This window comes from Rhinopithecus roxellana, chromosome 7, assembly GCF_007565055.1.
Source record: "Rhinopithecus roxellana isolate Shanxi Qingling chromosome 7, ASM756505v1, whole genome shotgun sequence".
Classification (NCBI taxonomy): domain Eukaryota; kingdom Metazoa; phylum Chordata; class Mammalia; order Primates; family Cercopithecidae; genus Rhinopithecus; species Rhinopithecus roxellana.
In genome coordinates this window covers 129,570,502-129,583,872 of record NC_044555.1, presented here as the reverse complement: position 1 = coordinate 129,583,872, position 13,371 = coordinate 129,570,502, and the positions used below count along the sequence as shown (strand labels likewise).

Genomic DNA, 13,371 nt, shown 5'->3' with positions numbered 1-13,371 from the left:
ACGCCAGCGAAAGGCTGCGAAACGCTTGCAACGCCTTGGGTTTGCGAGATCGCCCTTGCAAAGACATTTCAGATTTTCCATCAGCTCTACAGAAATATCACAGTAAAATGCATGCGAGAGTTAAGCAGCTCAAACTCGAGCGCCGAGCACGGCAGATTCCGCGGTTTTATTTTTGTAAACCGATTTCGTGTGTGTGTGCGCGCGCGCGCGCGTGTTGCTGCTTTCTTTCGGCACCTGATTTTTTTTTCCCCCAGCGCCCGCACGCGGTTCTGGGCTACCCCGCGCGCCGTCTGCAGGCCGCGACAACTACGGCCTCCCTCGGGGAATGCGGTGGCCGGCCGCGGTGGCGACGACTACAGGCGCGCGGCTCAGCTCCCCGCGGCCCACCGGTTTCTTTGCTCATCCATGGCGCAGCCGAGCCCACCGAGTCTGAGTCGGACCAGGGGTTGCTGAGAGCCGCCAGGAAGTCCCCACCCTGCACCGCCCCCGGGGCCAACGCGCTCGGCAGCTCCTCCGCAGAGCTTTGCCCCAAGGCTCCGCAGAGCTTTGCCCCATCTACCCCAAGGCTCCGATGGCCCCTCCTGGCCTGCCCAGGGCTATGGCAGCTGCAGGCCAGCTCTACCCATTGCTCTTCCCGTCCAGACCCCGCTGGCCTTGAGCCCTGCTTGCTCGCAGATTTGTCCCACCCGGGACAGAGAAAGGAAAAGAAGCCGCGTTCATTTTCTTAGCATTCAGGCACTATTTTATAAGGGAACTCTTCCAAAATTTTCATTTAGGAAAGTTGAAAGAACGGTACAACGAACGTCTGTTTACCCCCCACCCCCAACAGGATGCAACAACTGTTAACATATTGCAATACTTGCTTCCTTTCTGTTCTCTCTCATAATGTGTGCGTATGTTAGCTGCATCATTTGAAAACTGCAGACATCGTGGCATTTCACTTCTGTACACTTCAGCATGCATCTTCAAGGATAAGGACCTCCTTACCTTCAATACCATTCTCACAAATACAAAATAGCATGGTCCCTAATAGCGTCTAACATCCAGGATAAGGGCTCCTTTCCCTCCCGTTTCCCCACTTCAGTCTTAAATATCAGTTTCTCTTCTTGTACTGGACACATGTGTAAACAATTGCTCCTCCCTCTGTTATTCCCGCCAAAGGACTTTGGGGCTCACCCTGTCCCGGGGCCTCTCTACCTGAGAGCTTGGTGGGGTGGCGAGGGCTGGGGCGTCTCGACAGACCTGCACTCAAACGCGTGGCGAGAGCGCTGCATCCACGCGGTCTGAGACCCCCTGTTTCCTTTCCCAAACCATCTCAGGTTTGGGAAGCACCGAGCAAGAAGCCTCGCTCAGCCACCTTGCGCCCTCCCGGCAGCTCAAAGGAACCACCAGAGGACCGGTGAGCGCAGGGTGGCGTCCATCGCAGGAGCCTCTGGGTGCGCGCTGCGCTATCTCGTGCCCTTGGCTTTGCCGTTTGCCATCCTCCGTTTTTTCTCCCCGAGCCCTCGCTATTCGTCTTGGTGTTGGTTACTCTGGGCGCCCAGTGCCCTTCTCGGCCCGCCCCCGCAGCGGGCCAAGGCTGCGGCGTCGAGCGCCTGCACAACCCCCTTCCCTACCGCTCCTCTCCTCCCCTCCCCCCTTCCGCCCCCGGGCCCCGGAGCCGAGCCGGGCCACCGGGGGGCGGGGAGCGCCAGCAGCGCGTGGCCACGCCCCCCGAGCCGGCTTTTTCTAGGGCGGCTCCGGGAGCCTCTCCGCCGGCTGCGCCGCTCGCCTCCCAAGGAGCGCTCCGCGCTGGCCCCTAGCTCGGCTCCGCTCCGCCTCCGCCACGCCGCTCTCCGAGCTTCAGCAGCAGCCAGCGCCCCTTCCGCGAGAGACCCGGCTCTCGGCTCTGCGTCCCTGTAGCTCCGTGCCCGGCACCTCGCGCCCCGCAACCTCGCCGTCTCCCAAGTCCCGGGCCCCGCTTCTGTCGCTGTCCGTCGCTGTCCGTGTGTCGCTCGCTCCGTCTGTCTCTCCGCCTCCCCAGCCCTTCCTTCCTCCCTCTCGCCCTCGCTGGCTTGCACGTTCGCTCGCTCTCGGACGCGGCGAAACAGCTTCGCAGGCAAATCCCAGAAACCTTTGCAAAAAGCTTGCAATGAAATTTAAGAAGTTCTTCGATTTCGGCGCCATTTTCGAGTGGAGCCAGAGGTGACATGCGATTTTTTAAAAAGGGACTTGGTGGCTGGCCTCCTTCCCGATTGTAACGTCTGTTACGGCAGACCGAAAAAAATCTGGTGGTAATTCTGAAAAAAGTGCTGTGGCGTTTGGGGGTTGTAAAGCACGTTTTGGGGGCGGGATGGGGGCAAATCTGACCTTTAAAGTGTTTAACAAATGAATGCGACCGCGAAATTCTCAGGAAACGGACTGGGAAAAAAAAAAACTAACATGGAGGGGCGGGGAGAGAAAACTGAGTAAGGGGCAGTGACCGACTGTCAGCCTCGCTATGGTCGGGAGCGACTGGTTTTGACAGAATGTAAGTGAACTTTTCCTGACTCTTACTTGCAAGCAGTTAGTTATGTCTTGGAAAGAAATGTGTGATTAATTTCACATTGTCTCTCCCGAATTATAACTTTCAAGGTTGTTTAGTTTTCCCTGTAGGGAGCTTGACATTGGGAAAGTTTGGCTAGGATGCGCCGAGGGAAGGTACATCGTGTTTTTGGGGTGTGGGGGACGAAGGCATATGCAAAATTAAAAGACAAAACGTTGTAAAGTATGAACCGAGGAAGAGGCGTATTCTTTGGCTCTTAAGTCATTTAGCCAAACACATTGCAGTTCAGAAGGGGGTGGGGCTATGGCAACTCGAAAGTATCGATTCTTTGTCTATTGTATCAGCGAATGACCCTCTCCTGAAGTGTCAAGACGCCCCTTTGTAATCTCTTTTCGTAAGTAAATTTCAGTCTAAGGGGAAATATGTAAACTAGGGGATCAAGGTGGCTTTTTAGGGGTGTAACTCGTTGTACTATCACTGGGAGAGATGAAAGGGGTTAGGGTGAAAGGTGTAAATGAATTTGATTCCAAGAGCAATCTGGAAGGGACCTTCGCCTTTGACACCGATGCTATTTCGAATGAACTTTTGTTTTTCTAAGTAGTCAACTAAGGAAATGTTAAATTAGGCATGACTTTAACTTCTGACATGATGGCTCGTATATGTGTGTGGGACAAAATATTGGGATAAAGTTGTGGCATTTTAAATTATAATTGTACATTTGCTAAACATGTTTTTTTTTCTTTTTAAGGGCAGTCAACGACATTTTTTCTCCATTAATCCCCGTCAATGTAAAATTGTTTGTAAATATCATTGTCAAAACAAGATGGAATGTAGAGATACTTGATTGTCTGTCCCAATTTAGGGAATGGGGTTATTGTTACTAATGTCAATAATTTTTTTTTTTTTTTTACCATGACATAGTGTATTTGTTACCACTGGATCTCAGTCTGGATGTTATAAATTTGATACTTAATCTTACTAAATACTCTGCACATTTTATTAATTAATAAATAGGACACTTAACATTCATTGTACTGGTTTTGAAAAACCGACATAATTTGTAAATGTAACAAGATACTTACAGTTGGATAATTTAAATGTCTGTTACTTGTGCTGAAATGTATTGTAACTTTCAAAACCATTACAGTTAGTGCTGATTTTGTTTTAACTTTTAGGTTTGTGATTGAGGATTTCAGAGTGGGTTTTTTTTAATGCTTAATTGAATATTGTATTCAAACAAAAAGGGGTCATGCATGTGACTTGTTGCTAATATGTGTCCACGTTAAAAAGGAAAAAGTGGTATCTAATGAGTTAATCATTAAGGAGTATGCGCAGTGCCGGCCATTTCAGGACATGAAAGAGTTTCTGTGGAGCTGCTTGAAACAGGAAGGAGCAACTTGACATCAAGTATTTAAACTTTTTGATTTATGTTTTGATAGATGGCATTGATAGGTGTAAATTACAAATAAGTTTGAGTAACCAGTTTAATATGTAAACTGGTATTTCATCTACAGAAATTTCTCTGTCATTGTTTGAAGCTCTTAAAGATGACTCAGAGCAGGGGTGTTGTAAGAAAAAACACTAGCAGTGAGTTAGGACATCAAATGCTATTAAAGATGGATATATATGTCGCAGCGATAGTGTATATTAGAATCAGCTGAAGCTACCAGTGAGGTTTTGGTTATTTTCTTTCAGTCATCTGAGTTCATTTCCAATAAAGGATTTTTGTTTTGTTTTGTTTTTAATGGGGACAATGAATGAGACTTGTAATATGCAGCAGGAAGAAGTTTCACCAAGACTTTGAAGCTGGCAAGAATGATCCAGATGTCCAATTGCCTCTACTTAATCTTACTCGTCTACTTTCAGAAGTAATTAGATTCTCCTCCACACTAATTTCTATCTCCCATCGCTCTGCTTTTCACCACTACATTTTTCCAAGATTCATCCTCGGGAAAAAATTGAGAGCCACACCTTCGGTTCCACCTGCAGCTCCTGGAAATCAAATGATGACGTTATAAAAAGTACCTTAACTTGGAGTGAGGTGGCCTAGTCATAAGTTTTGCCCTATTCCTTGCCATGGGGTAGGGCGGGGCTTCTTCCAGTCATCCAGTCTTTCTTCACCCGCAGGTACCCCAGATCTATCCCCCTTCATTGACTCCGAGGGGATACAGCAGCAATTCATGTTTTGAAGTGTTCTAAATGGTTCAAAACGTGAGGCGCTGCTATACCCCCTCGTGGGGAAGGTAGAAGGTGGGGTCTGCCGGACGCGTGTTCCTGCCACCAGGTGCCCGCTCCCCGCGAGGCCGGCTCAGGAGCAGGTAGGTGGGCGGGGGCTCGCGTCTCTCTTGCTCGCGTCTCTCCTCGCCCTTCCTTGTCCACGCAGCAGGACTGTAGTCCGGGGAGGGAAGTATTCCTGGCTGGGCTAGGGGTGGCCAGTCCAGGGCGCACATAGGCGGTGCGAGTCGAGGAGGGACGCGGTGCCTGCGCTCAGCCGTGCCCTAGCAGCGGGAACAGTTCTGCAGTGAGTGATCAGTGCTCTGGAGTATTGTTTCCGCTGCCAGGGTAAGTCTGGGACTGCCGTTCGGGCCTACCCAGCAGGTAAGTCTTAGGCCATCGCCTGCGGCGTCGGCCCTGGGAGCAGTGAGACCCAAGATTGCATCAAACGTTTGCCCCGTCCTTCCATATGTGACTGGACGTGAATGATGCTTCATTTTGGCACCCCCTTTCCCTGCTCAGGTAGAATTTAAACAATTGAAAAAACCCCTTCCCAATCAGAATACCATCCACAGGACAACGAAGAAAACCCATCTTCAGTCCCCAACCACGAAATGGTGGGGGGTGGGGAGGACTGGAAAAGGAGTAAGGGGAGAGGAAGGGTGAGCAGCTGCAAGAAGTCTTCACACCTCTGCGGTTCCTGGTAAACGCACTCATGTCCTGGGTATGGAAGGGACTTAAGAGTTCAGGAAAGATAAAAGTAACAGGCTTCTTCCACACTCCCTCGCCCTCCCTTCCCCGCTGCTGGGTTAGGGAGGCTCCATGGAGCTCCAGCACCCTAGAAGGATCCGGTGAGGCGCGAAGCCTTGCGGGCAGGTGAACCCATGGCGGGGTGGAAGGCGCCAACCTGCCTCATCTGAGCCTGAGGCCTGCTGAGAAGCGTGGGGGCCTTGGGATAGCTCCCGAATGAGAATGTGCGTTTCTAGCTTCTTTGGGCCCTCCTCTCCCAAAAATCTGCTCCCACAATCCACCCTGGAGGCGCGCCCCCAAGACTCCTTTGTCGCCCCAGGGGCGGGACCTGAGCTGTCGATTTCAGGGGCCCTTCGTGACTCCAAAAGTCCTGGGCGCTGTCGCTCATGAGTGCTGCACAACTGTCGCCCTCCAAAGCCACCTCCATCCCTCACTGGGCTGGCCTCCTGAGCCTTCGGTGAGGAAATGGGGTTCCGAGTTGCCCGTCTGGGAGCTTGACAGCCTGACTGGAAAAGGGCTAATTCGCTAACTTTCTGTGCAAATCACTTGAGCTAATTATTTGATCTGAAACATGGGCAGGTAAAGGACCATTGGCGGGCGCGGGGAGGGAGGCGTGGAATCTTTCCCACACTTTTTGTCACCTTTCAACAAAAACCACAACACACCCAAATCCCTCTGGTCTGAACGGGCTGGCTAGAACTGGGCTTCCCGGGACCAGGAGTGGGCCCCTAGAAGTTTCCCAGTTTGGGATAGGGCCGGGATTCCGGAGTCCAGAGCTGGGAGTCGGGTTCAGCGGCCCGAGACGCTGGCTCTCCCAGACTCCCTTGCGCCGGGGCAGTGCGCGGGGGCGGCTCGAGTCCCTCCCGGGCCGGCGGGGACCCTCAGGCTCCCGGGGCGCCGCCCACCAGCCCGACCCGGCGGCGACTCCCAGGCCTGGAAGCCCCCATTCTGCTCCCGCCCCGCCCCGGCCGGCCAGCGCAGGGCCCCTCAGGCCCGCAATCTCCAGGCTCAAACGGTGAACAGGTCCCCGCATCCGCCTGCCTTTGCACTTGGGGGTGGGGGAGCCACCTTGTGACGCCCCCTCTGCCTCTCACCAGCTTCCCCCTTTCTCCCTGTTCTGTACGGTTTCCCTTGGAGCCAGAAGGAAGCCCGGTGCCGGCCAGCCTTCCTGAAAAGACCAAGCCCGCGCCATCCGGCTTCCTCCAGTGGACGCCTGCAGGACCCAGGTGAGATACGGGACTGGTTGGGGACGCGAGGGGCGGAGGGCGGCGAGCAAGGGATCCTGACTTGGGGGCGTTGCCTCCCGGAATCCAAGCGGCCTTTTGCCCGCGTCTCCCGAGATGCATCGAAATTGAGCTCGTCCACATAGCCCCCTGACTGCGTGGTGCCCTTTTCTGACTTAAAACATTCCTTGTACCTTTATTTACACGATCCAAGTTGCAGTGTGCCTAGATTTTCCTCCAAGGACAAAAATGTGAATAAAGCAATATTTTAGCCAAACATTTCCGTGTCAATTAAGAAGACTGCAATTCGTTCCAGACTATAAATTCTCTTTAACAACTCCCTAAGGTATTCTTTTAAATTGTTTTTCAACGTTGCTAAATGTGCATCATAATGTGTGGGAGACTTGTCTAAAGTGAATCAATTTATACTCGGTTGATTAATTGACCCGATGTTACCACCTCCAAGGAGGCACCTTTCCACTATTTTCTCATTTTTTCCCCAACACATGTTACTTGTTAGTGAGGAAGCTGCGTGCACGTGGCATTGTATAAAGTTTATTAAGCAGACGTGGCCCTTAAACTAGGAAGAGCTTAGTATAACTCTAAATCTAAAATTCGACATTTCGGTAAGTTATGAGACAAGATACCCAGGTTGTTTGATAAACCAGAATTCAACATAATTTTTTTTTAAAATTTAAATCACAGGAATGTTTTTCTTGAAGGCATCCGGCATCTCCAGTTAGCAGTACTGATTTTTTTTTTTTTTTCTTTTTCCGACAAAGGAACACTACATCAACACTCTTGGCGGGGATCTGGACAAGAAGACTCCTGTTTCAAGAAAATACAATCATCTCTCAAAGGCTGTAATTTATATGCATTTTAAAACTCTCTAGGCATTGAAAACCACCCAAGTGTCCCAAATAGAAGGGTAAAATATAATCAATCACTCAGTGTAATATTATACATCCTTTAAAAATGTTATTGGGAAATGTTTTATGATCTGTAAGTCCAAGGAATCCTCTCCCACCATTTCTTTCTCCCCGCTGTTCCCCCATACCCACACTTCTTTGTTCCAATTGGCATGTAAATTTGGTTTTCCCGCCAAATGAGTCAGTCATGATGGTAACGTCAACTGATTTGAACAGATGTGTGTCAATGTTATTTGGAAAACTAGATGTCAGTAACCAGGGCCACAGAAAAAGGCAGTGGTTGCAACTCTGTAAAAATGTATGCATGCACAAAGACAAGGACTAAAGTGGAACCCCACACAGGAAAACAGTGGGCTGTACTCCAGTGCTGGGACATTGAATGACTGTATAATGCTTTTGATTTCCGTTAACATGGGCAACTGTCCAATTAAAAACTCCTAAGGACTCTGCAGTGCAAATTGTTTTGCGGATTGTTTCAAAACACCATACCTATCAACTCATCAAGGCAGATGGGGCAGCAGGGGACCGGGCTCATTCCCTGAATCCTGGACTGCTATAGAGTTCAGGGCAACATTTGCAGAAAACCTGAGCCTATGAGATGGGAGTTAACTTACAGGCAGCTTTCCTGAGACTGTGCAAGATGAAAATAAAACTAGGTTCAAAAAATATGTTTGGGGAAGATCAGTGAGTTTATCGATAGAAGTTAAAAGACTTGAGTCAGGGGCTATATGCAAGTTGGCATATGTTTTTAGAGATCTTTTTTCCCATTGGCCTGCAGTATGACTTAATCTCATAACCCTAGAATTTTATATATGCATTTGTATTTAGAGTTATTACATGACTCTTAAGCAAAAAAGAGTATATATACATCAAGTAGAGCAAACGTGTATCTCCCTGCCCCCCTACATCCCACTCAGGCCCACCCATTAGTTACTGCTCAGTGAATAAACAAGGATTGTCTAGCTCTTTCATAATATTTCACCTATCTGCCACCTTTTCCTCCCTCCCCAGCTCCACAGCTGATCTCTTTGGCAAGTTCTGCCAGGCTTAAAACCCCTGTGGGGATAGTAAACTGAGCCAAGAGGGAGGAGTCCCGAAAGACTTCCACTTCCTGTGGTGGTTTGGGCCTTTGAGCACTCCCCATTCCACTACTGAGCTCTATAATCTGAGCAATTGGTGGGAGTTTGGAAACATGGCCTTGGCTCCACTGCTGGAGTCAGGGAGCTCAGAACACTGCAGCAACCTGAGAGTGAGAGTCTTGGTTGCTTTGAAGTCTGAGTCTCCCAAGTCAGTTCCCTCACCTGTTCCCTCATGTCCACCCCCACCTGCCATCCAGACAAGACTATTACCCTAAGACCAGACCTTCTAAAGGCGTGGCCACAGAATCACCAGTATCCCAACATCCTGCCTTTGTATCCTGTGTTTACATACTTTTCCAAATACTTTCTTTCTTTTTTTTTTTTTTTTTATTTGTGACAACCTTGAAAGACAAACAGAGTTAAGGCAGTCCAAAAAATAATTACAGACAAGAAAACGGGGGCCTCTGCAGGTTAAGGATTTGTCTGAGGCTAATCTCTGGGGGCTCTTCCTCCAGGCCTCATACTGTGTTCCTTATGTCATTACCTGTTCATCAGAACCGACTATGCAGTAGTGACCAGAGCAGGAAGTGGAAATAAATGTGTTTGGTTACAAAAATTCCAGGTGAAACTAACCAGTCTTATGATGAGCTTTGGCCTAGGGCGAGGCCCAAGATTGGCCCCAGGATTACTTAATAGTGACTATAAGTTACCCAGCCGTGTACAAGTCAATCTGCACAAACCAAAAAAGCATGATTTAAATTCCTTTTAAACCTCTGTCCCATATTTGTTATTTTCTGTAGATTCAATCAAATTATCTTAAGGAAACAAATGAAGTGTCCAGCTATAGGGGTTGACTTAATCTAGTCACTCACTCAGTGGAACCTTTTTCAGCCATTACAAATAATAATGATAGAGACTATACAGAAACCTGGAAAATGCTTATGATATCAACTTTAAAAAAATTCAGGGTCACAAAATCACGTGGACACCATGATTGAAAAATAGGAGCAGAACCTGGAGGAAACCTGCAAAACAGACATACTTGTTACTTAAGGGTGGTGGGATTAGAGCTGAAGTTTCTTCTTTCTCTACTTTTTCATGTTGTGTGTGTGTGTGTGTGTGTGATGCCACGTTTTCTTGTTATATTGTCAAAATATAATTCTCTAAAAAGTCTTTAGGGGTCATGGGTGATACAGAAATTTGGGATCAGTCAAGGATGCACAGACCTCAGACATCTCGGGGATCATCATGTCACGAGATACCACTGTGCACTTGTGACAGATTGATAACTGAAAGGTCTGGGAGCCACTCATCTTCATAGCAAAACACGTGGTAAGTATTACAAGACAAATCAATGAAACTATCAGGAAGAAAGTGGGACCTAAGCAAAGAAAAAAGGGGTTGCGATGGGATGGGGGGGATGAGTTGTGTTTTCATAGGAGTGTAATGGGAATGTCCTTAACTATTTGTGTCTTTATTGCTTTAAATGTCTATTGAATGAATTGAAACTTACATAGGGTATATGATTTTATACTTGTGCTAGCATGCTAAAATAAAGAATTTATGCTCAAGCAAACAACTGGAAAACATTTTGCTATAAGCATTACAGACACAGGGTCATTTTTAATATGTTGACTCCACACAAGTGGTCAAGAAAAACCATAAAAACTACATGAACAGAAAGCCCCAGTTAAAAAAACGCATGAAGGTGCTTATTTCAATATTTTAAGGATGGAAGTTAGGAACATCCTGAATGACCAACAACAAAGGATTGGACAAATAAAATACGGTGTAGCTAGTACAATAAAATAGGATGCTTTCATGTAAAATAATGTTTCTGAAACTAATTTTCATGTCATGAGAATGTGCTCCTGATAAAACATTTAGCGATTGAGAAAAGGTGCAAAATATTTTCCCATCTCTGCAATGTAGGTATATAGGGAGCATTCTATAGGAATAGTTGTGTATCAACATACAGATAAAAGGCTAGGAGGAAACATATAAAAATTTTATTGTGATTATCTCTGAGTTGTGGTATAAAAAGTGACCAAAGAAAGATGCTAAACTATTTTTGCGATGTGTTCCTAATATGTAATATAAATGTATTGGGGACATTTTGCATTCATAGTTTTGTATCAATAATATGGGGAGAAAAGGCCATCAGGAAGTATACCAAAAGTCTGGAGGTGGTTATCGCTGACTTGTGTCACTATAGGCAATCAAAAACGATACTAAACTCTTTTTGCGATGTGTTCCTAATATGCACTGTAAATATATTGGGAACATTTTGCATGTGTAGTTTTGTATCAATATACAGATGAAAAGATGGAGGAAATAAACCAAAAATCTAACAGTGGCTATCTGTGGTTTACTTCTGTGATAAATGTAAGATGCAGAATTATTTTTGCAGTATGTTCCTGAATATGTAGTATAAGCATATTGGGATCATTTTGCATCCATAGTTTTGTATCAACATATGGAGAAAAGTCTAGGAAGAAATATACCAAAACTTGTAACAGTATTATAGGTAATGTTTGTTTTTCTCTTTATACTTTTATGTATTTTCCAAGTAATATTTGTGTAAACAACAAAATGCATTACTTTTATAGCAATAATAAAACATTTTATTTTTTAAAAGTTTGTATGTTTTTTAAAGCATGAACCCCTGACATAAGGGTAAGGGAAGACTTCCTATTTGGCCAGCAGTGGGCCTAGAATACTTTTTCAAACGTATCTGGGAAACCTTTGTACAGCTTCAGTTGGATCTGCAAATGTGTTTTCATTTGCTCTTGGCAAAGGAAAGAGAAAGTATAACTTAAAAATATAACCACAACAGAGTTATAATAGTAATATTACTAAACCAACTGCTATCTCCTGTCTCATCAAAGTAACATTTAAAGAAGTACAGAAAGCTGAAACAGGCTCCTTTTCCTCTAGTAGCAATTCAGGAAGGCGGTACTTGGATGCTCGCCCAGGGCCTCAAGACACATTGGCCAGTTTGAGACATGCCCAAGTCAGGAAAATACCTTACAGAAAGGTTATTTCCACTCAGCCAACTTCTTGCAGATGCAGGTAAAGCGTCCCTGCATTTTCCTGCAAATTCAGCTGAGCTCCATAATAACTCTGGTGTTGCAGAACACATGTGACACCCCAATTTAGGCAATCCCTGTTCTGGTAAGAGAGATGGAACCATTTGGTCACGTACCTGGCCCGTGGTCTGAAGGGCACCTACCAAGGTTTTAACGTTCCTCAGTGGCACTGATATGAACAGAGACACATTACAGGAGGATCTAAAGTCCTTCCTATCCTTTTAGTAGCATTTTGGGAACTGTTCCCCCATCAAAGACATATTTGGCACTCTAGCAAGTCCATATGACTAGACATTACTTTCTTTCTTTTTCTTTTCTTTCTTTTTTTCTTTTTTTTTTTGAGATGGAGTCTGGCTCTATCGCCCTGGCTGGAGTGCAATGGCGCGAACTCAGCTCACTGCAAGCTCCGCCTCCCAGGTTCAAGAGATTCTCCTGCCTCAGCCTCCCAAGTAGCTGGGACTACAGGCGCCCACCACCACGCCTGGCTAATTTTTTTGTATTTTTAGTAGAGATGGGGTTTCACCATGTTAGCCAGGATGGTCTCGATCTCCTGACCTCATGATCTGCCCACCTTGGCCTCCCAAAGTGCTGGGATTACAGGCGTGAGCCACCGTGCCCGGCCGACATTACTCTCAAAATAGATCCATCATATTCCTTAAAGGAGAAGCTGAGTTGTGAGGCGCAAAAAATATATGTGTGTGTGTGTGTGTGTGTGTGTGTGTATCCATTTACAAAGATACAGGAGACCATTCCTCCAATTTCCTGATGCCCTGCCCTTGCTCTGCTTAAGAACACACAATCATACAACCAAACTGGTCCCCATGCTTAAATGTGCGTGCTCCGCTTTAAGGAGCATGAGCATTTTTCCCTGCCACACTCTGTCAGAGCATATTTACCGGGTGCCTACCTCTGTGCTAGTTACTTGTGGGTAGAGGAGAGGGTAGGGGAGAAGCGGGGGGTTAAGGTGATACTGAGCCAGAGAGGCCTTGAACACACAGATACTTTGTCTGCCACTGGGTACAGAGCAGGGATCAGCTGAGGCTTTGACCTTCGTCTGAGCCAGGTCAGACCACACAGAGAATCTGCTTTGCTAAGCAACCATCTAAGTGGCCTCCTTTCCCCTAGGGCTCACTCTAGTCCCTGCTGGACAAAATGTATGGAATAGGGGCAGAGTGTGGGAGGGACCCCTTTCTAAATGGGAGGTCTCGCCTCTAGGGCTGAGAAAGAGAGACAGAAAAATCACCCCAAATTGAGCATTGATCTTAAGCACCTTTCGTTGACCCCAGTGAAAAAAAATCTTCAGCTCCTGAATTTCTTTATATTTATATATAGAGAAAGACAGAGAGACAGGGTCTCGCTATATCGCCCAGGCTAGTCTCGAACTCCTGGGCTCAAGCCATACTCCCATCTCAGCCTCCCAAAGTATTGGGATTACAGGCGTGAGTCCCTGCACCCTGCTGAATTTCTGAACCAATGAAATGTCCTAGAATTTGGCCAGTACAAAGAGTGCTTCTCAGAGTTGGAAGTATGCCAAGAGGGGCTGAGGAGGGGCAGGTGCAGAAG

The 13,371-nt window shown here is 46.9% G+C and overlaps 1 long non-coding RNA gene across 1 annotated transcript; it reads left to right on the top strand.

Annotated features, from left to right (window-relative positions):
• The first annotated feature begins 5,092 nt into the window (after nt 1-5,092).
• On the top strand, nt 5,093-8,098 carry LOC104668868. Its single transcript, XR_004058455.1, has 2 exons — nt 5,093-6,714; nt 7,494-8,098. It is a non-coding gene; the product is annotated as an uncharacterized LOC104668868 (long non-coding RNA).
• Nucleotides 8,099-13,371: the final 5,273 nt, after the last annotated feature.